The 24,631-nt window shown below is 37.5% G+C and overlaps 1 protein-coding gene across 28 annotated transcripts in view; it reads left to right on the plus strand.

Moving 5' to 3' along the window:
* The window catches only part of PTPRD (protein tyrosine phosphatase receptor type D), a 1,313,296-nt gene that overhangs the window by 848,093 nt on the left and 440,572 nt on the right, over window positions 1–24,631 (plus strand). For all 28 annotated transcript variants that reach the window (XM_087957701.1, XM_087957705.1, XM_087957708.1 and 25 more), the window contains one exon: window positions 1,863–1,902. The gene's annotated coding sequence lies outside the window, so the exon portion shown is untranslated. The remainder of the gene's footprint in view (window positions 1–1,862; window positions 1,903–24,631) is intronic.

A 24,631-nucleotide genomic window follows, 5' to 3' on the forward strand; every position in this document is an offset into this window, starting at 1 on the left:
CCATTAAGCATATACTCTGAGAACTCCTGGGGAGGAGCTGTTCTGACTCTCTTCCTCCTACTCAAATGATCTCAACTTCACTGTCTTTTGCTCCTCGGGAATGCAGCCCCTCCCTCTGGGAATCCAGATTACATTCTACCACAGAGTTGAGAGACAAGGGAAGGAAAGAGCCCGACTAGCATCAGCAAAACCAAGGAAGCTTACAAACTAAACCAGGCCTTTTTAAAAGTCCATTCGCAAGTCCATAAAGTAATGAAAAGGATTTTCACATACAATAGATTGAGATTGGCTATAAGAGCTGAAGAACCGGGCAAAGGTGGAAGATGTAAAAACGAAGAGCAAAAAAATAGTTAAGGTTTTTTTTAATTACATGGGACTTATAAAAATGAAGGATAATGATTAGCATATTTATATTTTTGACAGGTTGATAGAAGTCAGTTGTCAGTTGTTATGACTTGGCTTTTTCTGTAATATCAAAAATAAAAATAGAGAAATCAAAATCAAAGAGAAAAGAATGAGATAGAAACCTTCAGCAAAAGAACCTCAGGGAGTTTTACAAGCGTTGACTTCCCCCAAATTGAGCGTGTTCTGTAGTCCTGCACTCTTATTTGCAATAAGCTCATTGAATTCAATGGAACTTGTGTTTTCTGAATAAGCTGCTATTGGGATTGTACTGCTAGGCAATTATTTTCCTGTTCAAAATTGGAAACGGGCTGAAACAGATGAAATTGGATTGAAAGAGCTGGATTTCAGTCACTGGGTCTAAATGCCTACTCAGTGCCGAAATCCAAATTAAGGAATCCTTAATAGGCAGCCATCTATTTTTGCTTCAGTTATTGAGTGGGATGGAACTCTCAGGTCTCTGGATAATTGGTTCCACTGTTTCATTTTTCAAAGTTTCAACTGGACTCCAATTTCCTCAAGTTCTTATTCATCCTCTTTTACTTTGGCTTATAGAGAAGAAGAAAAACATGTTCTTCTTCTTCTTCTTCTTCTTCTTCTTCTTCTTCTTCTTCTTCTTCTTCTTCTTCTTCTTCTTCTTCTTCTTCTTCTTCTTCTTCTTCTTCTTCTTCTTCTTCTTCTTCTTCTTCTTCTTCTTCTTCTTCTTCTTCTTCTTCTTCTTCTTCTTCTTCTTCTTCTTCTTCTTCTTCTTCTTAGCCATGTATTCAGGCAATTCAAGGACTGCCTGATATATATCCTAACAGTTTTCTGTAGACTTTTTTGAAGTTGCCAGATCAACAAAGGGGGAAAAGTCTTGGCCTGGCAAGACTTACTTATGACAAATCTATTCAATGAATTAATGCATTATTTTCAAGGTATTTCAGAAACTTTTCTAGGAATGTGAGACTTATTGGTCTGTATTGATATAGCCTATTGCCTTATAACCACTATACCAAACTGGTTCTAGCTTTCTGTGTTGCTTTTTGGCACCTTTCCTGTTGTTTCTTACCAAGGGCCTGAAAATGATTTCTTAATTTTAGCAATGCAAAATATTTCCATCAAGGTAAATATTACGACATCTCCCTCATCTAAAAAACTTTTTGGATGCTTTCTTTAATCAATCAGACTCACAAAAGCAAACCAGAGCCCTGCCAAAAGTCCCTCACTTACAGCTTTATATAATTCAGAAATGAAGAGCAAGAATTGAAAAAAAAAAAAAAAGGCAAGTCCTTCGATAATATGTTGGATATGTTTATATCTATTATTCCATATGTGGGTTAACTATCATGTACTTGTCTAAATATTTAGACTTTCATTAAGAAAAAAATTTTAAAGCTTGCTTTCGTTCTAAAATTATTAAAATGTTACATGTTGAATAACTTGTTCTTTAAAATATTTTCTATTTTCTTTGTTTTTTCTAGGTGAGAGGCCTGTACAACAGCAGAATCTCAAAACACCAAAGTAAGTTTTTATACATATACATATATACATATCATATACATATACATATACATATACATATACATATACATATACATACATACATATACATACATACATACATACATATATATATATATATATATATATATATATATATATATATATATATATATATATATAAAGTAAGTTCTCCTTGGTTTTTGAGCTGATGCAGGGAAAAACGTGTTGCATATCACATTTCAACATTTAAGTTGGCTTTATACAGGTAATCCTTGAGTTATGACCCCCATTGAGCCCAAAATGTATGTTATTAAGGGAAACATTTGTTAAGTTGGTTTGCCCCATTTTACAACTTTTCCTGCCACAGTTGTTAAGTGAATCACTGCATGTGTTAAGTTAGTAAGTCAATCTGGATTTCCCATTGATTTTGTCTGTCAGAAGGTCCCAAAAGCTGATCATGTGACCCCAAGGCACTCCAACTGTCATAAATATGAACCACTTGCCAAGTATCTAAAATTTGATCACATGACTATGGGCTGTCACAAATTTTGATCACATGACCATGAGCTGTCACAGTTGTGTGAAAAATGGTCGTAAGTCACATTTTTCAGTGCCGTTGTAACCTTGAATGGTCACTAAACAAACTGTTATAAGTTGAGGACTACCTGTAATATTCAGGTAGTGGTTTCATTCATTCATCTGCGGGAATGAAACCACTACACACATACTGTGATCTGATGCGGCCGTCTCAACTCCAAGAATCATGCCTTTGTATGCCTTACTGTATTACTGCACATGTTTATGTTTAAGAATCTAGGTTTGTATTATTGCAGTTTATTTGGAAAGTAAGTACTGGTGTCAAGGAGAAGCAAGCTTGATCGTGTGTTTACGTGATGGAGGTCACTTTTGTTAATCCTGAAAAAGAGGTTAATTGTAAGGGAGGTTAATTGTAAGGGAACAATAGTTGCTTACGTACTAATAGTACAGTACTTGATTACATTGAAAGTTGTAATAGTTTTCATCTGGATTTCTCTTAGTCACCATTCTGTATAGATTAGACTAAGTAGTTGTTCCCCATTTTTCAAGAATATTTATTTGACCACAAAAATATTATTCAGGTGAGGTATTATTCAGAAGAGTTTTAGATATAACAAAATCAGTTGTAAGTGGTCCACTTCTGACTGATACTCATTCACTATTAATGTGGTCACCTACAAAATGTGTAGTTGGACTCTGTGAAAAAACGGACAGTCTCAGAGTCTCACAATGGTCATTCATGTGTTTTCCTTTGAGATGAGATACTGAGCATTATAGCTTTAATTCTGGTATTAGAAACCTGTGTGTACTGTTTAAGCATTTATTTGGTCATCCTGGTTGATTATTCCATGAAGGAATTAGAGAGGCAATGAGTAGAAATTACTGATGGAGCAGTAATTTGAAAGATTTTGAAACAACATAAATAAAATGTATGAGATGTGGAAACGGGAGCATTGGAATATTTTGGAACTCTTCGAAGCTTTTTATGATATGAAGATACTTGTCAAAAGTTTCTCAATATATAATCAAAAGAGGTTTACATAGAGTGAGTCATTGGTGGAGAATGCTGAGATGAAATATAAAATGCAAACAGTATCAATTGTTTTACTTTACAATGCTTTGAAATAACCTTGATGTTAACATGCCTAATGAGGCTATTAAATTGGTTTCAACATTTTAAAGATGTTTGCAAACTTACTGTGATTTCGAATTCCAGGCTGAACTTAACATTTAAAATAATCTGTTAGTGGTACTGTAATGTGCTGACTGATTAATTCCCCCTTTTCAGCAGTTCGACACTGGTGTTTTTATAGTCAGAACAGAACAGAAAATCATTTGTAAGGCTTAACTGCTGATATGGAATGAATGTCAAAGCAATAAGTAATGAAATCTACAAATACAGTAGTGAGTTCACAGATGCCACAAGCCAGAGAAAGCTAGTCATTATCTCTTTAACTGGAATGGGTAACTTTTAATACCTGGGAGGACAACACCATGTTTTTTGTTATATTTTGTTTGTTTTGTTTTTTGGGGCTGTTGAAATGCGTATACAAAGGCTTATACAAATGGTCAGAAAAGCTTATACAAAGGGTCAAAAAAAATGATGATGGTTTGTATTGTGCTTCTTTAGAATTTATAGAACAATGTTGGTGGAAAACAGCACTTACTTGGGGGAGTCAGTTATTTAAAAAATGATTATTAAAAAAAATTGGGGTTGCACATAGCACTCGGGTCTAAGGCTGCTCAGCTCTGCCATATAGAAAGTAATTTCTCATTTGACAAATGTATGAACTACAAAAAAATTAACATAAGTTAAACACATACCTTAACATGAGTTAAGCACTGGACATCATAAACTGAGGAAATTGTGAGAAAATAAATCTATAACTTTTGTAAAGACCTGGTAGATTACAAAGATTTTAAACAATGGACTCTAATTTATTACATCCACTGGGGTGGCCCCGTTGGACTTAGGGCATTAAAGGCTAATGTGCTCTGACATTTTTATAATCTCCAGCTATTTCATAAGCTGCATAGAGCATTTTCCTAAGAATAGTAAACAAAATGTTTAGAAATGAAATATAGAAAATGCAGACAGTGATTATTACCTTAAGAGTACTCATTTTCAAACAATCTATCCCAGTCATTTCAATAGCCACAGTATTTATGCCATAATACATAATTTTAGTACTATTTTTTTTCTTGTGGGCATTCGTACTCAGCCTTTAATCAGATTTCTAGGACTGTGTATATGTAACAAAAATCTGTATCAGTTTAAAAGTCTATGCAACTTACAATTAACTGTAAAAGGTTGGGCAGAGCAGAGGTGACCCATTATTGTACTGGCTCTCTTTCCTGAACCTGGCCTGGAAGGATACTATGGTTGATGGTATCAAAAGCCAGTGAGAGGTCAAATAGAGCAATGATGGATGCACTACCTCATCCTGATCCTGCCAGAGTTCACCCAAAAGCATAAACCTGTTTCCATCTCATTTCCTGGACATTTCTTTGTTCGTATTTAACATCTACATAAAGCTGCTGGGTAAAATCATCCCTCACTATGGGGTGATGACACCCAATTGTATATCTCTACCCCTGTTAAGTGCCTTGAGGCTGTGATGGGGAACAACAGGCTTCAACTAAGCCCTAGTAAGACTGAGTGGCTTTGGGTTTTAGGGACATCTCTTTCTGGAGATGTCCAGACCATCTTTGGTGTTGGATAGGGTTGCACTGGCCCAAGCAATCCCAATGAGCAGTCTACCAATCGTTTGCATTCAGAACTCCTGCTCAATGTGCAGGTAACAACTGTGACCAGAAAGGCTTCATGTTGTGTGCTAGTGGTGTGCTTCCTGGATTGGAAGTTTCTTTTCACAATTATTTATGCTCCACTCATCTCCTGCATGGACTTCTACAGTGTTTTCTACATGGATCCACCCTTGAATAAGCTCCAGAGCCTGACCTGAGGCAAAAAGTGACAACCCAGTTATGTGTACTTCAAGAACTGCACACCTTACATCTCTTCCTTGTAGGCTACATGAGTTACCCATTTGCTTGTGGGTTAAATTCAAAGTGTTCATTGTGACCTTTACATGGATTCTACTGGTTTGGCCTTGATCGGTTGAACTGGTAGCTCCGAGGATCATCTGTGAGCAAACTCTTTCGCTCTGATGATCAGATGTTGGGCCTGCCCACCTCACCCCCCCCGCCTCGGCTCTATTCTGACCTTTATTTCCTGGTTTTCAAGCTCAGCTGCTTCGCGCGGCACAGTGGATTGCCGCACATCAGGTGTTTAACACACAGGGACAGTGCAGGATTGTAGGAGAAGATCAGTAGCAAACCCTCTGTGCATGCACAAAGCATGTGCTCACCAAACCAGTTGTTACACCGGTCGAATCACACCCCTGATGGGATGGGATCTAGCAGAAGAGTCAAGTTGTTGTAGGTATCATCAGTTTACAAGAGTGTCATCTTGTGAGTCCTAGGAGGAAAGCCTTTTCTCCCATAACTCCTGCCCCGTGAAACATCCTTCCCCTTGAGGGGAGGCAATCCCGTTGGTCTTCTGGAAAACTCACATACTATGATTTTGCCAACAAGTTTGTGTATCCCGTGGTATAGTGGAGTCTGTTGGATGACTGTATAGTTGCATTCTCTGTATCCTTGTGGCCATTTTTGTCTTTTTATTTTGTTTTTATTTTAATTTAAATTCTGGTTTTATTGGCCTTTACATATTTTGTTTCATTACGTATGCTACTCAGAGTCACTGTGTGAGATGGGTGCCTATACAAATGTGATAAATAAAAATAAATAAAATAAACTTTAGCAGTGGAACCTATTATCCTAACAACAAAGTATCTGTGAAAGACACGTGTTTTCATTCAAACGTTAATAAATGAGGACTTCAAGAAATCATCAATATTAGCTGTGCAGGATTTAATTACTATGAATAGTTATGATTTAGAAACATTTAGAGAAGAAGAGATTCCTTAACTCATAGAGAGAGAATTTGGGGAATGGGTTTGATTTCTGTTTGTGGGTATTCACAAGACGCACAAGTGTGTATTACGTTGTGGAAGAGCAGGCCTTTTGAACAAAATTATAAGCCCATTAAGCTGCCTTTTTTCTTCCCTCTTTCCTGCCCCTTTCCCCCTCCAACTCAGTATGGCAGAATAGCCAATAAAAAGCTGAAACTGTCAAGATAGGTGTAGGAGGAGCTGGGAGAGAGAAGGGGTGGAGGCTGCTTTGGTAGCTCTGCAGCCACCAGCAACAGAGAAATGCAGCAGCCAAAAAGAAGAAGCTGTTTTTCCTTCAGAATGGACTGGACCATCCAGAGGGGAGACCAACCACCAAAAACATGACAGGGAAACATGCAATCGCTCTACTTTCTGGGCATTAACAGAGCAGAATAAATCCCAGAGGGAGGAAAAAAGACAGAATAGGCTTTGTAAGAAGAAAACTTTGTTATGTAATAGTAATAGTATAAAGCATGGGTGTCAAACTCACAGCATCACGTTGCCATCATGTGACATTTCATGTCATTTTTTTCCCTTCATGGAGCTGGCCTGCGTGTGACACGTTCGGCACGTGAGCCCCCAGTTTGACACCTCTAGTACAACGTATACTATGTAGGTAAGAGTCTGGACTAGTAGAAATAGAACAGAACATAGGCTGTAGATTGCACTCCCATACAGCTTTGTCGGTTTCATATACAGGTAGTCATCAATGTATGACCACAACTAAGCCCAGAAATTTGTTAACAGAGACATTTGTTAAGCGAGTTTTGTCCCATTTTATGACTTTTCTTGCCACAGTTGTTAAGTGAATTGTTGCCGTTGTTAAATTAGTAACATGGTTGTTAAGTGAATCGGGCTTCCCCATTGACTTTGCTTGTCAGGGTGTTCATATGACACACACACACCCCAAGACACTGCAACCGTCACAAATATGAACCAGTTGCCAAGACGCCGAATTTCGATCACGTGGCCACACAGATGCTGCAGTGGTTGTAAATGTGAAAAATGGTGATAAGTCACTTTTTTCAGTGCTGTTGTAACTTTGAATGGTCACTAAATGAACTGTTGTAAGTCAAGGACTACCTATATCACTTTCCTATCTTTATTTTTGCAACAAAATAATATTTCCCTAAGCCAGTGGTGGCTAACCTTTTTGGGCTCCTGTGCCAAAAATTGAGCGCGCACTTGCATGCTCGGACTCGCGTGCCAGTACCCAGAAGGCAATGCGTGCACAATCCCCCCACCCCCTCACCCACCGCTGCCCTCTTACCTGCACTGTACCTCACAGCTGATTTTTGGCAGGTTTGAGGCCTTTTTCAGTCTCCCAAAGGCTTGAGGAAGGCTTCTGCAGGCTTCTACAAGCTTTGTAGGCTGAAATCTCGCCCCATTTCATCACTTCCCATTTTTCCCAAAATACCAGAAGTGACAAAACAGGGCTAGATTTCAGCCTACAAAGCTTGTAGAAGCCTGCAGAAGCCTTCCTCAAGCCTTTGGTAGGCCGAAAAAGGCCTCAAACCCATTGAAAATCAGCTGTGAGGCACGCACATGTACAGTGAGGTAAGTTTGCCTGCAGCTCGCGTGCCGGCACAAATGTCTCTGGATGCCACCTGTGGCACGTGTGCCATAGGTTCGCCATCATGGCCCTAAGCCTTAAATGGATTAAATATAAAGAAGCCACCTGTGTTCCAGGGTCCAGTGCTTTTGTGATTCTCTTAACTTTAGGTCAACCTAACAAGGCACAGTTTTAAAAAGAACTTGTGCCACATGCAATTGTGCAAGTACTACTTGCATTACATATCATGAACCAAGTGATCAATTTACATAATTGTATCATTTGTCCAATGACATCAAGATGTATCATTATTTTTGATGCACTGTAGTTTATAAATCCTATGTTTTCCTAATTACATAATGCAGAAGTTGTTAGGATTTATGTTGCTGAAAACTAGAACTTTCTTCTCTTTATTGTTTAGTAACTATCACAATAATTATATCCAGGGGTGGGATTCAGTTTTTTTAACAACCAGTTCTGTGGGCATGGCTTAGTTGATGGGTGTGGCTTGGTGATCATGCGACTGGGTGAGTGTGGCCAACTCGACATCATTCATGTCAAGGGATGCTTCTCCTCGCCTGGCCTCTCAGGACAGTGGGGATGCTGCAATAAGTGTGAAAAATGGTCATAAGTTACTTTTTTCAGTGCCATTGTAACTTTGAATGGTCACTAAATGAACTGTTGTAAATCAAGGATTATCTGTACAAAAATACAGAAAGCTTCTTTGCTTGCAAAAAGCTGCCCTAAATACCAATCATTAGTTTAAAAATACCTGCAAGCCGGAGTTACAAATCAGGCAGGGTGCCAGAGCACCTTGAGGAATGAAAATAGTTAAAATGCAGTGATAACTATCAAGCAGCCATCTCTTGCTCATAAAGTGGAACCCTTTAGCAGAGAGGTCATTTAAGCTCTCCAGAAAAAGCACACCCAGGAAAAGCAATCCTTAGATCCATTTGTACCACTTAAAAATACCAGCTGGTCTCACTCACCTCACAAGATATCTTAAGGAAATCATCCATATTTAAGGAAAGGTCGCATGCCCCGCAGAAAGGCAGTAAAAAAAAAATCAGTGCCAAGCTTGCATCCTGCCTCTTGGAAGTATACCCCAAAAGGCCAATGCCAAATAGTACTAAAGCAGTGAAGGGACCCCCTCCCTAAATAGAAAAAGAAACCATGAGGTAAGAAAAAATTCAAACACAATACAAATAATTAAATCACCACAGTAGCTGTTGCTTGTTGAAGCTGAATAGGGAAAATTATCCCATCAATAAACACAGGATTAAACGTCACCAAGCACAGAATTAACCTTCACCAAAAACCAGTTTTAGACCAAAACTCAGAAAGAGTATGTAAACTCACGTTTGAATGTCAATCTTTCTAGCTTAGCCAAGAAGCCTTGCTGAATGTCACTCATCTTGATTCCCTGTCACTAAAAGCTTTGTTTCATTATTCAATTATTTCTTCAAAGTGCTGATTGTCCAGGGAAGTATTTCCTCCCTACAGCAGTGTAAAAATCTTAAAACAACCCTTCCCCTTTAAGAAAGCCAAGCCCCAAAAGCTCCAGAGACAGTAAGTCTAGGCTGTCCGCCAAGAATGTAATAAGGGTGGGAAAAAAACAAAAGGAGATTGCTTCTAATTACCGGTTCTCTGAACTGCTTAGAAAGTTAACAAGGGGTTCTATAGAACCAGATAGAACCGGTAGAATCCCACCCCTGATTATATCTGTTCCATATCAATTAATAATTGTATCTCAAAATATTGTTTTATAACAAATCAATAATGTTCTTATTTGAAGATTATATTTCACTTTGATGGCAGGGTGGTGTCAGATCTGTAAACTCAATCATTGTTTCTCTGGCACTATGTCTATGCTTTGTGTTCTAGGCAAAGGTTGAAGTTGTGTCCCATTCAATTCCTTCCCTAATACATGCGTGCTACTTACTGCTAAGTATGATACTGTACTACTTTCCATTGCTAAATTATTACCAAAGGCAAATATTAAAAGCTAGTTAGATTACTTAATTGGTTGGAGAATTTGCTCTTGCTTGAAGTCGCATAGAATCATATAAATAACACAACGTAAGCAAGAAAATATAGAATGTTTATGCACTAAAGCAGACAAAATTTTAGGATTAGTGAGGAGTTAAATAGTCAAAATAGGCAGTTTTCCCATTCAAAACTGTAATTCTCCTTCTGATGAAGTCTAAAATAAAATGAGGGTTTCAATTAGTGAAGCAGGATTGCGGTTCCAATGTGTAATATGCAGAAAATCATGAAGCACTAAGACCAGATTTTAAAATAAAGTAATATCTCAAAATTGCAGTAACTCTTCTTTTCCCCAAGAAGCATTAGTTCTTCTAAACAGACTTGGAGCAATTTGCTTAGTTGAAGTAACATAGTCATTATTTGTGGAGCAAAAGGGTGCTGATTACAGAGATCAAAGGATGTTGAAATTGCAAGAGTGGAACATGTTTAATTGTGTCTCTGCTGAATGTTAGGCTGAGGACAACCATTATCCCAGGGAGCTGCCTGAGTGGCATTTTGCAGATGATTCCCTCAAAAGGTTCTTCTCTTTCCACTAAAGATGACTTTCAAAGGCAGTGAGGGCTTCTTTTCTTGTTTGGTGAAGATGCCATAATCCACTTCCATATGGTTAAAAGAATTAAGTGCATCTCAGTAACCAGGGTTTTTTTTTAGCCCTTGGTAAACAATGACTCTCAGGTATTTGCTAAAAGCAAAATATCTTGCACTCATTTATCTGCAATTGCTGTAATCTTGGCAAAATACGTACAATAGCTGTTAATACTTCATAAGTAATATGTTTTCTTTCTTTCATTCATTCTTTTTGCCATCCTCACAAATGAGTCTTTATTTCATATTCACTGGGGCAAGGATGACGTCGTTTCCAAAATTGAATCTTCATGAAAGCCGACAAGGTTATAAAAACCATCAGTGATATAATTCTCATTTTCTCCTTTGGCAATGGCAGAAAATAATTCAGTCTCCTGAGGTAGTTTTCTTAGGGAGCTACAACAGACCACTTCCTATGATGTATTTCATTTTTTTTTTTACAAAACCCAAATTTTCTCTTAATAATTCAGAAATGTCTAACCATAGACATTAAGTTACAAGTGGAGGGTTTAAAATGGGGAAGGTTTGCATTGTTTTCAACAAATCTAATAATATCTAATGATTATTGGGTAATATAATATGAGTCAATTATAGTTGAGACAATTTCCTTATAAATTTTGAGATACTTAGTTTTTATAGACCTGCAAATTGTTATTTCCTTGTTCTCCCAAACCACAATGTAACAAAACATTATGGCTCTTCACAATTTGGTTTAAAAGCAATGAGACCATCTCTTGTTGTTCTTCTGCCCAGGACTTCCCTGTGGGATCAACTCTTAAAATATAATTTACTTGTATGGAAAATTCTACATACATGTATTCTGAACAGGCCATCTGTTACAGATTTTATCCAGTTTTTAGACCTTATTGCCAGAGTGTAATCCAATCGTAATTTTCCAGAGACATTCTGCTTCATTTTGGATCTTTGCCCAAATTTGCCAGAAATATTTATTGAAATCATATGTCAGACACAAGCTACCAGAACCACTTGTGAGTAGTCTCAAGCTGTAACTTTATTTTATACACCCAGATTAGGTTTTGTGGATTTGGGAGAGGTGATGCTTGGGTTTTTTGTGGCTGCATAACCTCTCTAAGCTAGGCCGTCGCTTGCTCCCTCCCTCCAGCCTAGCTGGCAATTCCCCCATCATATTCAGATTGGGTCTGAATGTGGTGCCTAATAAATCTGTTTTGACGTATTTGCCCAATTCAGTTGCCAATCCACACACATGGACACATTATTATATGCTGGGGTCTTCAAACTTGACAGCTTTAAGACTTGTAGACTTCAACTCCCAGAATTCCTCCTCCGGTCATGTTAGCTCAGAAATTCTTGAAGTCCACAAGTCATAAACTTGCCAAGTTTGAAGACCCTTGTTATATACCATAGATACTCTTGTTACATACAATCTTTACCTGTGACCTTGAAATAAAATGTCACATATTGTTGGCTAGGCAAATATTGGAATGCACATTTGCAAGTCCCATCAGTTTTTATTTTGAATATGACAAAAATGGATTGCAATCTAACACTTTGAATTATTTGGGGAGACATTATACTGAACATATATCTCTCCTATCTCTTATCATTTAAGTAATTTTAACTTAATTATTGTGAAAATCATAAATTATAAAGAAAAACATGTGGTTTTTAAGGAGACAGTATGTCTCCAAATGGTACCTTATGTTCGTAGACCAAACATAAGAAGCACATAGATGTTTTTCTTTTCTTCACATAAATAAAGTGTAATGGAAAGGCACTGTATGCCATTATTTTCAAAAAGATATACTCAAGAACCCATGAGTGTATTATGTAAAACCCTGCTCCCTGAGATGACCCTGGCTAAAATAAATTCTCTTTGATGTTTTGGACCTTGTTGTGGTATTTGCTCAAACTGATGCAAAAATATCTACTTAAAAAAGAAAGTCAGCCTAAAAGTTCAAGAAACATAAGGCTTCGTATTAAGATAGATGTTGCATCAAACAAAAGCAAAGTTCAATATCTACAAAATGATGATTTTTACAGAAGAAAAATTACAGTTGGATTATAGAAGTGACAGTTCCCTAGAATTTACGTTTTGCTAGGTGCAAGTTATCACCTTTGAAGAGGTTAGATTTGCACAAATTTTTAACACTATGCAAAAAAAAGGAATATGCCTCAAATTTTGCTGCACAGCAACAAGAAACAAAAAAGGAATGGGATTATTTGGTGACACAGAAAAACTATTTTTACAAATGGTTTATATTGGAGTCTGTAGTGCAGTAACAAAGCAGAAACATTTAAGGCATTTCTTTTTTTTTTTAAGGGTATTCTTTCACAGATGTTTTTCAAGAACAAATGTAGCTAACCAAGCCAACATTGCTTCCCACTGTGCAATGTTTTAGTGTTACTAAAACATGATATAGTACTTTTCCAGAGGCTTTTGAGGAACAATTCAAGAATAGCTACTTGAATGTAATAAGTCTCTTATGAAAAAAGTACACACACAATATAATAAATTGAACAAATATAAAAGAAATATTTACGCAAACACTACATATGAAACTTCATTATAACTTGGCTGCATTCTAGTTCAAAAATCTGGGCTTTCTCTCAGGTTAATGAATGAGAGGGATCCTCAGTTTAACAAGCTGGCCTCTTCCAAAGATAAAATCCTGGTTTTAAGCTATCTCTGCTACTAACTGCTGACTGCCAGAAGAAAGTTTTGAAGTCTACCTACTCATGGCAATAATATGTCATTAATTTACAAAATGCTAAAAATGGCATAAGGCTGCTCTGCAGTATGCCTGGAATTCTGAAACTTATAATTGAGTTGGTGAGGCAGTGAATAGATAATCAACTGAAGCTGTGATTCTGAGTAACTTTTGGATTACTACAAGGGCAGTCTCACATTAATGTATTAATTAATGAGGGATTTTTCCTTCATTTTAAACAAACTAAATCCTGCTAAGTTTTTCTTTTAAATAAAAAGCTAAGGAGCAGTACACAACAGCAATTAAGAGTGCCACAGACGGTTCTCTTGCTGTGGTTTCTGTATATCTTAATAACATGTTTAAATTTTTGGTTTATTGTTTCCTTTAATTGTTACTCCTATTAGATTCTTCTTTTTTCTTTATAATCATAGGCATTATATAAATGAGTGTGCCCCAACAATCAAGCCTGTGATTATTACGCTACAGCTACATAATAATACACATTTTAACAGTGATTTTGCCAATTACAGAAAGTTCCATTCTTCTAGTTGGCAGAGCTAACCGAAAGTCTTGCTTAGAAAAATTGCACTCACAGTTGTACTGACTCTGCTTGTGTGTTCTAGCATGTACAGGGAATCATCTCTGTAGTTTAATTTTTATTGAATAATGTGATGTCATAGCAGCAATGTTTGGACAGAAATAGACATGGATTAGAGCGTCCCAGTTTTGACAAAACCAGGTGAGTATTGTAGTTGCATTGTCAGCCTTCCAAAGAGCCAACTCCAAACCAATAAATTCTGAGGCAAACGTTTCCTCAAAGTTCCATTTTATTTGAGTTGTCATATTGGCACATCTGGGAAAACCCGAATTTGAGCGTTCCGGGTTTTCCTTTCCCAAAAGAAAATCAAAGATCCATCCCCTGTATCATCAGCCCATCACAATGCCCAATCAAATATTCATCCCAACTGGAGACATCCCTTCAGTCATTCCCCTTCAGGTTCAGGGCACTGTCTGAGAAAGAATGTTGTTGTGTCTAATCTTCTACCTCACTATGAAATCCCCCCTTCCAAATTCCAAGGCACTGAATGTGGCAGCCTCGAAGCTTCCAAGTAAAAAATAGCTTCCAAGGCTTGACAATTATGTCAAACCAGAGTGCTGATAATTAATAACCTGGATCTTATAAATTATATACAAATAAGCAGACAGATTTTATGTTACATAATAATGTGGTTTGTTTGGGTCTAGCTTCGCACATCGTATAAAAGTAACCAGAATGTGTTTTATTCAACGTTTGTAATTCCATGGCTGAATCTTGTTAATCACCCACATCTTCACACTGAGAATATATTCACATGTAGAACTTGTATCAAGAGGAATGTTTTTAAATCCAGTTTCTTTTGAATCTGATTTATTTATTCATTTTGGATTGAGAAATGGTCATGTGACCATCACGGGCTTTCTTTTTGATTGGTCGCTGTGAGAACAGAGTGCTGGACAAGATGGGTCATGGGTCCAAACTAACAGGCCATGGCTTACCTTCTTACGAACTCCTGAACTTCCATAATCTGCAGGCATCTAGCCCATACAAATAGAAAGGAATACATGAAAACAAGGTTTAGTTACATAAAAGGAGGACGTATATTTAGTTTTCTAGAGAAGACTTTTGGTCAGGTTTTCCAATTCAGTTTTCCAAACAGCCAATGAGTCTTTGGAGGACTTTCTCTCTCCAATCATACAATTTGATCAGTGGTGGGATTCAAAATTGTTTACTACTGGCTCTGTGGGCGTGGCTTGGTGGGTGTGGTGTGGCTTGGTGTGCGTGGCAGGGGAAGGATACTGTAAAATCTCCATTCCCTCCCCACCCCACTAATCTGCTCTCCATCTCTGTTCTCCTGTGCAGGGCAACAAAAGAAGATCTAGATGATCAGCTGGGACTCGGGAGGCAGAGAATAGGCAGGGCCAGTCAGAGGTGGTATTTGCTGGCTTTCCAAGCTACTCAAAATTTCCTCTACTGGTTCTCCAGAACCAGTCAGAACCTGCTGAATACCACCTCTGAATTCGATCATGGATAAGTACACAGCATCTGTTTTTTTCTCCCTTAGGCAAGGTACCTTGACTTTCCTTATTTCTCTCAATGTGATGGAACCAGGATGTTGTTCTTTCTCTCAGTGTGTTGCAAAAAAATATTTGCAAGCAGGACACCAAAGAGGAATGTGTCTGAAGAATTAATATAGCAGCACAACTCTCAGAATGCCAGTTGCTTATTAAAATGTAGACACTTTAGGCCAGTTTCTGGAATCAGAGAGCACGAAGCCTTCTTGATGATATATCATCACCAGTGGCTCACAAAACAGTGAAAAAAAAGTCATCCATACCCCATCCCTCCCTCCACAATACAGATTCCTGGTCCCTAGGGCACACACTTTTCCAGTACCAACACATTTTGCATGCTGAGGTATATCACTTTATTGCTCTTTTCAGTCCGAAGGGGGTTCACAAGATCTCATCCATGTGAAGTAGTACTTGGATCATATGACTTGCAATTTTAAGAGTATGGTAGTCTGAGATATTTAAATTTTCAGTCACAGGTTTAATAAACAGGTTGAAAAAAGCTGGAACAAGAATGTACATAACCTTCATGTATCATACCGTGTCAGAGATTTTCCTTGTAGGCTGCATCTCACTGTTAAAGAAGTTGTCAAGTACAGATTCTGAATCTTAAAAAAAGAAGGCACCTATAAATATATTTATTTTTGAGTTTCTTTCATAAAATAGTTTGGTATAATGAATTGAACACAGGTATGAAATGTAGGGAGGCCATGTGTAGGAAGACTTTCATTTTCTTCACATAGTTTTGTCTGAGATGGTACACTATAAGAATACAATTCACAGCTGACAACAGTCTTGAATCTTACTTACTCACTGCCAACTATACTTTTCATTTCTCCATCTTTAAATCAGAGTGACTCTTGAAATTGGTCACTCCAATTACAGTTTCTTGGAGAGATGGAAGGATGGCGATGAAGTGAAGAGATGGATGTATCTTTCCTGTCACTACAGTGGTGCATCATTTATTGCCTAACATGTGGTTGTGTGTAAGTAGTGCTCTCTCTTGAGGACAGCCTAACTGATTTTATTATATCTCCATTTTCATTCATGTTGATCACATTTTTAATCCTCTCTTCTTTTCATAATGTATTCCAATATTTTATTTTGTTTAAAGTCTTATTTTGTTTAATATTGTGATGCTCTATTTTATTCAGTTCTCTTTTCTTATTAATATAGCTTTTGTCAAATTGTTCATGACCTGCTATTAATTTTCTGTGAAAATAATTGCCATTAATATCCAGTTGTCTTTATATGTCTTATTTCTATCCGTTGTCCTTGAAGGAAAAATCCTGCTCTCATTTGTGTGTGTGTGTGTGTGTGTGTGTGTGAGAGAGAGAGAGAGAGAGAGAGAGAGAGGGAGAGGAGAGAGAGAGAGAGAGAGAGGTATTATTGTGAACCAGATATGATCAGAAATTCTTGTGAAATATTTTATTAACGTGATCTGACTAACATGTTGCAAAGAATAAATATTATGTAAGTCCTTGACTTACAGCTATCCATTTAGTGTAACTTTGAAGTTACAAAGGCACTGGCAAAAGTGATGTATTTCATATTTATGATTGATGCAGCATCCTCATGGTCACATGATCAAAATTGTCCCAGGATCATTTGATCACCATTTGTAACTTTTCCAGCCAACTTCCAACAAGCAAAGTCAATGGAGGAAGCCAGATTCATGAATCATTTAACATTTGCAGTGATTTGCTTTACCTTTGGCCAAAAAAAAGGTCATAAAATGAGCATAACTCACTTAACAACTGCTTGGCTTAGAAATAGAATTTTGGGCTCAATTATAGTCATAAATCAAGGACTATCTTGATTTTGAAAATTCTTATATTGAACATTTGGTCTTGCTCTTCAAAAATGGTACCGGAAGTGGGTAAACATAGCCCTGGCCACAGCTTTCATCTGCTGATCTAGCTCGAACTGTGAATCTAGGAGTCATGGGCATCTCCTTCGGTGGGCTGCAACCTCCTCTAGAACTTGTGTAGAGGCTGACAAAGTATCTGATGGTTTGCATGAGCTTCCTAGGATTTATTTTCAGTTTGTTTTGGCTCCTCACTACAACTCCTACCCAGCTCTGGAGGAATTATACCATTGGGTGTCACTGGTATAGATGATGGCAATCAAAAAATGACTTTTCCCAATGGCTCCATTCACAAGTTATATAACGAGGAGGCGATGGCTGAGCTGTGTGACAGTACATATTGGATGAGCTATAAGGTCAAATGTTCATCCCTCACTACCATCAATTGGAATTGTTCACTCGGGATGAAGTGGGACCACTGCAAGGCAGCACCCCCAATTCATTTCTGTTCTGTACTCAGACCTGATTGAAAGAAACAGAGCCATTATGCTTCATGCAGATTTTTGGCAATTGCAATCCCAAACCTTCAATAAGAGATTGGGTATATGTGTCCAGTACTATGGGCTGAAAAATGATCTTTTCATATGGGAAAGTACTATTTTCCTCAAGGGGGAACTAACTCCTCCCTTAAAAACATTAATCACCTTTCAAATCCAATTTTCTCCCTGTGAAATGTCTTTGCAAATCTGTCACAACTGCCTGAAGAAACATAAACCAACCCTTTCTTGGGTTCTTTCTTAAATATTGCTGCCAGAAGATATTCCATCAACAAAATTAAGGACAGAGAAATATTGATGCTGTCTGTATCGCCACAGGGTAACACCCAACATGTGCTTGTACTTGTGCCCAGTCATATTCACTTTCATCTTCCACCACCAGCTCTCTAGGCAATTTTTTTTTTGCCACTTCACCTCCTACAATTCTTCAGTTAAACATGGAGCTGTCTGAGATCTCCAGTCTCAAAGGAAGCTTGTGGGCAACCTGTTCAGTAGCCTTGGCATCTCCACATTCCAGAAGTGTCTAGATTTGGTGCATTTCAAAACTGTTGCTACCTTCTGGAACTTAAGGAGCTCAGAATGATCCTCTGAAGTGGTGTTTCACCCTTGCAGAAGTCAACCATGGCAACTAACAGCAAGTTAGTGATATGACCAAAACAAAGGGCTAATGGCAACAACATGCTTTGTTTAAATGTGACACTGGATCTGCTTCAAGCATAGGATTAAACCCATCATGTAGGTTGTTTCTGACTCATCCCAGATTCTTCTTTTCAGGACATTGAGACTGATATATTCTACCATTAATAGCTGGGGGAGAATTAACACTAGCCCTGCGATGATCTCAGGAAGAGATGTTGATAGGCAGCTGGGTGGACAATATACTTCCCATATCTTTAGCCTATCTCTATAGCTCACTCTAAGCTAAACTCCTTTCACTTGAATCAACCATATGACCCCATGGTAACAAACAGGACCTCGCATGGGATGATCGACCTCTCCTCCCTCCCATTACCACTGTTGCAATAATTGAAACTCTGGTGGGCAAATATTAGGATTCTTTCCCTGTGCAAGTAGGACTTGATAATACATGACAAATCTGCTTACCTCCATGACCAGGACATGAAGGAGTGAAGTCTTCTTGTCAACAGATCTAACCTATCCAGTGAGACTAGCCTGGGGCAAAAGCCATGCAGAGATAGAGCAACAGGATCTTAGGAGAAAGCTATTGGGTTAGCAAAGGACCCCAACACTAATTTGCTGGTCTCCCATCTCCTGAACTGACATCCCAGTATTTCTCATTATATCTGACCATTATTGTTACAACTTTCTTATATTACTCGTGATACTCTCCCAGGCCATCCTAATTCAGATCTAACCAGCAAACCTGGAGCATTAGATCCCATCACACATACCTTTCTCCTTCCTTTATCTAATGTTGGTATAAATTATTGTGTCGCTGGGGTTAGATAATATTGTAACATTGATATTCTTTCTTTCTCTTCATCTTTGTGTATATGTGTGTCTAGATTTTTATTACATTGTGATCCTTATTATTTTCTATTTTAGTGCCCTTAGGCATAACCACATAATAAAAAAAAATCCTACTACATCTCTTCCTTTAAATGGTTTTCTGGCTAAACTGTTCTGCCTGAAAACACAGCTCTCACATTTCATGAACTTATCCTATCCCTCTACTATTATAATACCTCCACTTTTGTCCCTATCCTCCTATCACTCCAGCAAGTGATCACTTTACTATCACTCTAGCAAAAAGGGAGTTGAACTTTTCCCAGTGATTATCTGGTTCTCACCCACTGTCTTTTAAAACCAACAACATATTGGAGAGAGTTTTTTTTTAAAGATATGTTGCAAACAGTGTACTTCAGTATCTTGCCCAATCAAATCCATTATCGGTGGCTGTAACAGTGACCATGGGCAGTAGTCACACTAGCAACACTAGTGTACAAACCTACTGTAAGAGCTTTTCACACTATCTGAAAAAAGGCAACGGTCCACTTTTTCTTCTTCACTGGAGATGTTACATTGGCCTTCCTCACTTCCTCTTGCCATATGTCTCAAACATTCAATAGCAATGGCACTTAGGTATATATATATCACTTCGTAGTACTTTACAGCCCTCTCTAAGAAGTTTATAGAATCAGTATACTGCCCTCAACAATCTGGCTCCTCATTTTACTGACCTCAGAAGGATGGAAGATTGAGTTAACCTTGAGTCGTTCAGAATCGAACTCCTGGAGTGAGAAGTGAGTTAGCCTGCCATACTTCATTCTAACCACTGCATCACCATGGCTCTTCAATTCTGTTTCCTTATCTTGAAGCAAGGGGTGTCCATCTCAGGTTCTTCTCAATTCCCTTTATACACTATTCCTGAAAGCAGGGGACTAATGTTAGGCACGCAGGCAAAGCTGCATGATGTATCTGATTCTGTCATTAACCTTGCTACCTCCATAGCTTTTAGCTGGTGAAACAACTGTCTCATTCTCCCTAGTGGTAGCATCAGCCTGGCATGAAGGTAAAATTAAACCTTCATGTCATGCTGTCTTGTAAGGTTATTGAGGCTCAATTCTCCAGCATGACCTGTCTTTTATCTTTTGATAGCAAACATATGGATTTGCAACATGTATTGGCTAATGAGAGACTCTTCAGATTAGAAGTACCCTGTAGTCTCTTTGATAGCAGCCAAGTAGAATTATAGCTCTCCAGAGAGCAATACATCCAACTATGTAGATCAACAGAGAAAAGTACTTGTGTTTCCATAGTGATATTAACAAGACCTAGGATGATTTCCATCTCTTCCTGAATTTTTTTTTATTTTTTATTTTGCTGGATCCAGTCTTGGCAGCCCTTGAAGAAAGGTTATGCGATTGCATCATGAGTTGACTTTTTTTATTCTGTTTTCTTATCCTACATTCTTCTGGAATGAACATTTTTAACAGTTTACAAAATAATCTCGCGTATCCTTATTTTTGAGTGCTTCCCCATTGAACTGATCCACTAGAGATTGTCTGAAGGAAGAAATTATATAAATAGGCTTCCAGCAAGTGATACTTATGCCCTGCACTAAGTAATGAATTTAAATCTTTCCAGATGATGCAAATAGATATTTAAATTATCTCATCCTGGCTATTTTTCCACAAGTAATATTTTAGTTTAAGCTTCAATTAAATGCCTACAAACCTGTTTAATTTAAATTAAATGCCTACAAACTTAGTGAATTGCTCACAATTGTTCTGTACCTGACATACTTCTTCCATGGTGAAATCTTCACATAAGGAAAATTTATCCCATTGAGAGGCCTCAATAGAGACACCATTTTGTTCCCCAAAAATATTGCTTGTTATCTCGTCTTTTTAGTTGATGTCCATCCAAACTTTGCGCAGAAGAGCACTATCACAATGACATTATTTCACAAATTAGGCTCTCCTATAAGGGGGTTTCCGAAATATGTCTTTATTTTTATTATCGAAATAATTCATTGGTAGTCTCTGGATACAGATGAATATCACAAAGTTGTTAAAAAGTGTAATATGGAGCCTATGAAAATCTAAAACTCAAGGAACTATTATAATCCTTTGTGGGGGGGGGGGGAATTAGTGCTGGTTCCATATGCACAATAACAGTATATCTGAAGCCTCATTTGAAATGGAGATTGATCATATCAACAAAGCATCTTGCATACTCTTTTTGTGACTTTTAATTGGTCTTAGTGAACATATTGCTGTACAGGGGATGTTTGGCTAAAATCAAAAGCAGCAGCAACAGATGCAGATGTTTTCAGAACAACAGTGAAGAGTGACAGATGTACTAAATGCCATATTTTGAGAAGGCATTCCACTACTATTCCAACAAAAAGTCAGAGTTTACTCGGATGACTGTGAATAACAGAGGTTTCTCCCTCTGAAACTGAAGAAAATATCTCTGTTACAGGACAACAGGGTCTTCTGGCTCAGGATCTTATGGACTTAATTTACAGCCCAGCGGGACCCCACAGCTTGTATTTGCAAATTAAAATTTCTCTATATTGATTCTTTATTAGCATTAGTAAAGAACCGCAAGCTGTTTCCCAACAAAGGTTCCTTTGTCTAGCGACTGAATATAAGCTAAAGATTTCCCTTCAGCTACCCTTATTGCATTATTATAGCATGACTACTTCTACTGCTGGATTCAGACAACAAAATTATGTACCATAGAGAGGAAGCATTATGAAATAGCACAGCAATTTAATGCCCCAGAAAACATAGATTTCACAGTACCATGCTCTCAAAGTGAAGTAAAACCAACATTTGCAGAAAAGAAGCAGATGAAAGCCATAGTTATTATGGAACAGGGAAAACTGCTGAGCAAAGAAGGAATTCTGTCCATACATAAATATTAAAACAGTGAAGAGTATTCAATAAATGCTGAAAAGAAGCAACACGTTTTGTTTGTTTTATTTAATATGTGAAAAAAGAAGATAAAAAGGCAAAAATACAAATCATTCTCATATACTAATGACAACTAATGTTATATCTTCATGTCATGATGTACAAGTACTAATATTTACTGTTCAATTATTAACAATTACATGGGTTTCCAAGGTAGTAGACCTTAAACATCCTCAAGTTATAACAAGTCAAAATATGCAATTGGTAAAATTTGCTGTCCATTAACCGCTAAAAGAAGATAAGCCTTATGTCATTAACTTAAATGTGGAAAATTAAAACCCTTGCAGCTAAGAATTAAAGCTTCCTGAGTGAAATATAAATGGGAGAATTCCCCAAAATGAATGGGGGATTAAATTTCTGGAAACACATTTGTATAATATAAATGATGCTACATATGCTATTAATTATCTTTGGTAATACATATATGTTTAAAGTATTGATTTTATTCCAAACAGATAAACAGTTCTGTTGATCTGTTCCTTGAAGAAAAAGCTGTATATTTAAATTCAGTTTAATCAACTAAGATAATTGTCAACCCAAGTAAAGTTATTGCCTTCAGGGACCATCCAGAAAAAAAATATGTTGACCTCTTGCTTCAAATTTGAGACTTGAACTACTTAATATTATAACTAGAAAAGGCTTCCAAACTAATAATTTTATAAATTTTGGTATGGGAGGTTGAGGTTTATCAATACAGGCAAGTTAACCATGAATCTCATTATCCAAATGCCCAATGGGTCATAAAGAATTTTTCATATACAAAGAGAATCTCAGAATCATGGGGCTGGAAGGGAACTTAGAGGTCTTGTAGTCTGGCCCTCTCCCTATGGCAGGAGACCTTATATCATGTTGGACAAATCAAAGACAAAAAAGTTAGACAATCTTGCCATATTCAAATCACTGATATAAAGGGTTTAAATAAAAAAACATATTAGCCCTGTGTGTACAGTGGGTGTTCAAATAGAGTTTGTGTATTTTTGTTTGGAGACAACAGGAAGAGAGGGAGGGAGGGAATGAGGAAAAGAGAGAAAGGGAGGGAGGGAGGGAGGGAAGAATTTCAGGTCATGAGAAAGCATAAAAATAGCCTCAATTTACAATGTCCTGCTCATTCTTTCATTTACTAGTAGCTTTTTAGTATTTAAACATAATTCCCACTACTTAATTTGTTTGGTGCTTTTTTTTTCAAAGTAAATCTTTTATGGAAGATTCTACTATTATTGTATTATTTATTGGGACTGTTTCTCCCAAGCTGCTCTTTTGCCTGCATATGTAATTAGGTGATATCTTAAAGACAACTTTTATTAAAATCTTTAATTTCCCCTTAAGATTGTAGTCTCTTGTGTGGTTCATTAGGCAAGTTTAAAAATATGCATTATTGACCCAAGTGAGTTTGTATTATGCACACTTAGGGAAATCCATAATTAGATATTAGATGGGAAAAATACAACTTGAACTTACCTAAGCTTATTGACTCAACTCTTTTTGAATAGTTGATAAAGTGTGTGTGTGTGTGTGTGTGTGTGTGTGTATTTGTGTCTTTATATCACTTGATTTACTTGAGACAATGTCTTTAGAGTCCTCAACTTACAGCTACAATTGGGAATAGAATTTCTTTTATAAAGCAAGGGGTTGTTAAGTGAGTCATGAATGATATTCCTAACCTTTTTTTTGCCTGGGTTGTTAAATGAATCATTTGCAATTGGTCAAGGAATCACATGGTCGTTAAGCAAATCTAGCTTCCCACATTCACTTTGCTTGGAAGCCCTGGGAAGGTCAGAAGTGGTGATCACATGATCCTTGGAGGCTGCAACAATTGTAAATGCAGGCAGGTTGCCAAGCACCTGAAGTTTGATCATGTGACCATGGGGATGTTCCAATGATTGTTTAAGTGCAAGGACCTGTTGAAAGTCATTTTTTTCCAGTGCTGTTGTAACTTTGAATGGTCTCTAAAGTAATGGTTGTAAATTCAGGATTATCTGTAGTGAGTTTTGATAATACAGTTAGTTCCTTTAATGCCAACATAATTATTGTGTCACCCCTGAAGCAGACCTGGCTGACGCCATCTTTGAGGCTTTAGGATTGCCACACAACAGGAGAAAGGACAGGGAGGAGGGAAATAGCTAGATGGAGGGGTTGTAGCCAAAACAAAAAAATTCCCTCTGGGAACCAAGGACATTCCAACAGGAGGCTGGACAGAGGAGGAGTGAAGTAACCAAGCAACCAGCCAGCACCTCAATTGGACAACATGATCAGTGACTTGGGAGAAGGGGTAACTTTTACTTTTTAATGGGTGAAAACCACAGGAACTTTCAGATGTATCCAATTAATTGTTATTTGAGGAATCTACATGCCTCAGAGTTCTACTTCTATGGGGGCACTACTTGCTTGTTCCAATATAACTGATAATCA

The sequence above is a fragment of the Notechis scutatus genome, chromosome 2 (genome assembly GCF_049901735.1).
Source record: "Notechis scutatus isolate UNSWTSFEM ecotype Mainland chromosome 2, rNotScu1.2, whole genome shotgun sequence".
In the NCBI taxonomy this organism is placed as follows: domain Eukaryota; kingdom Metazoa; phylum Chordata; class Lepidosauria; order Squamata; family Elapidae; genus Notechis; species Notechis scutatus.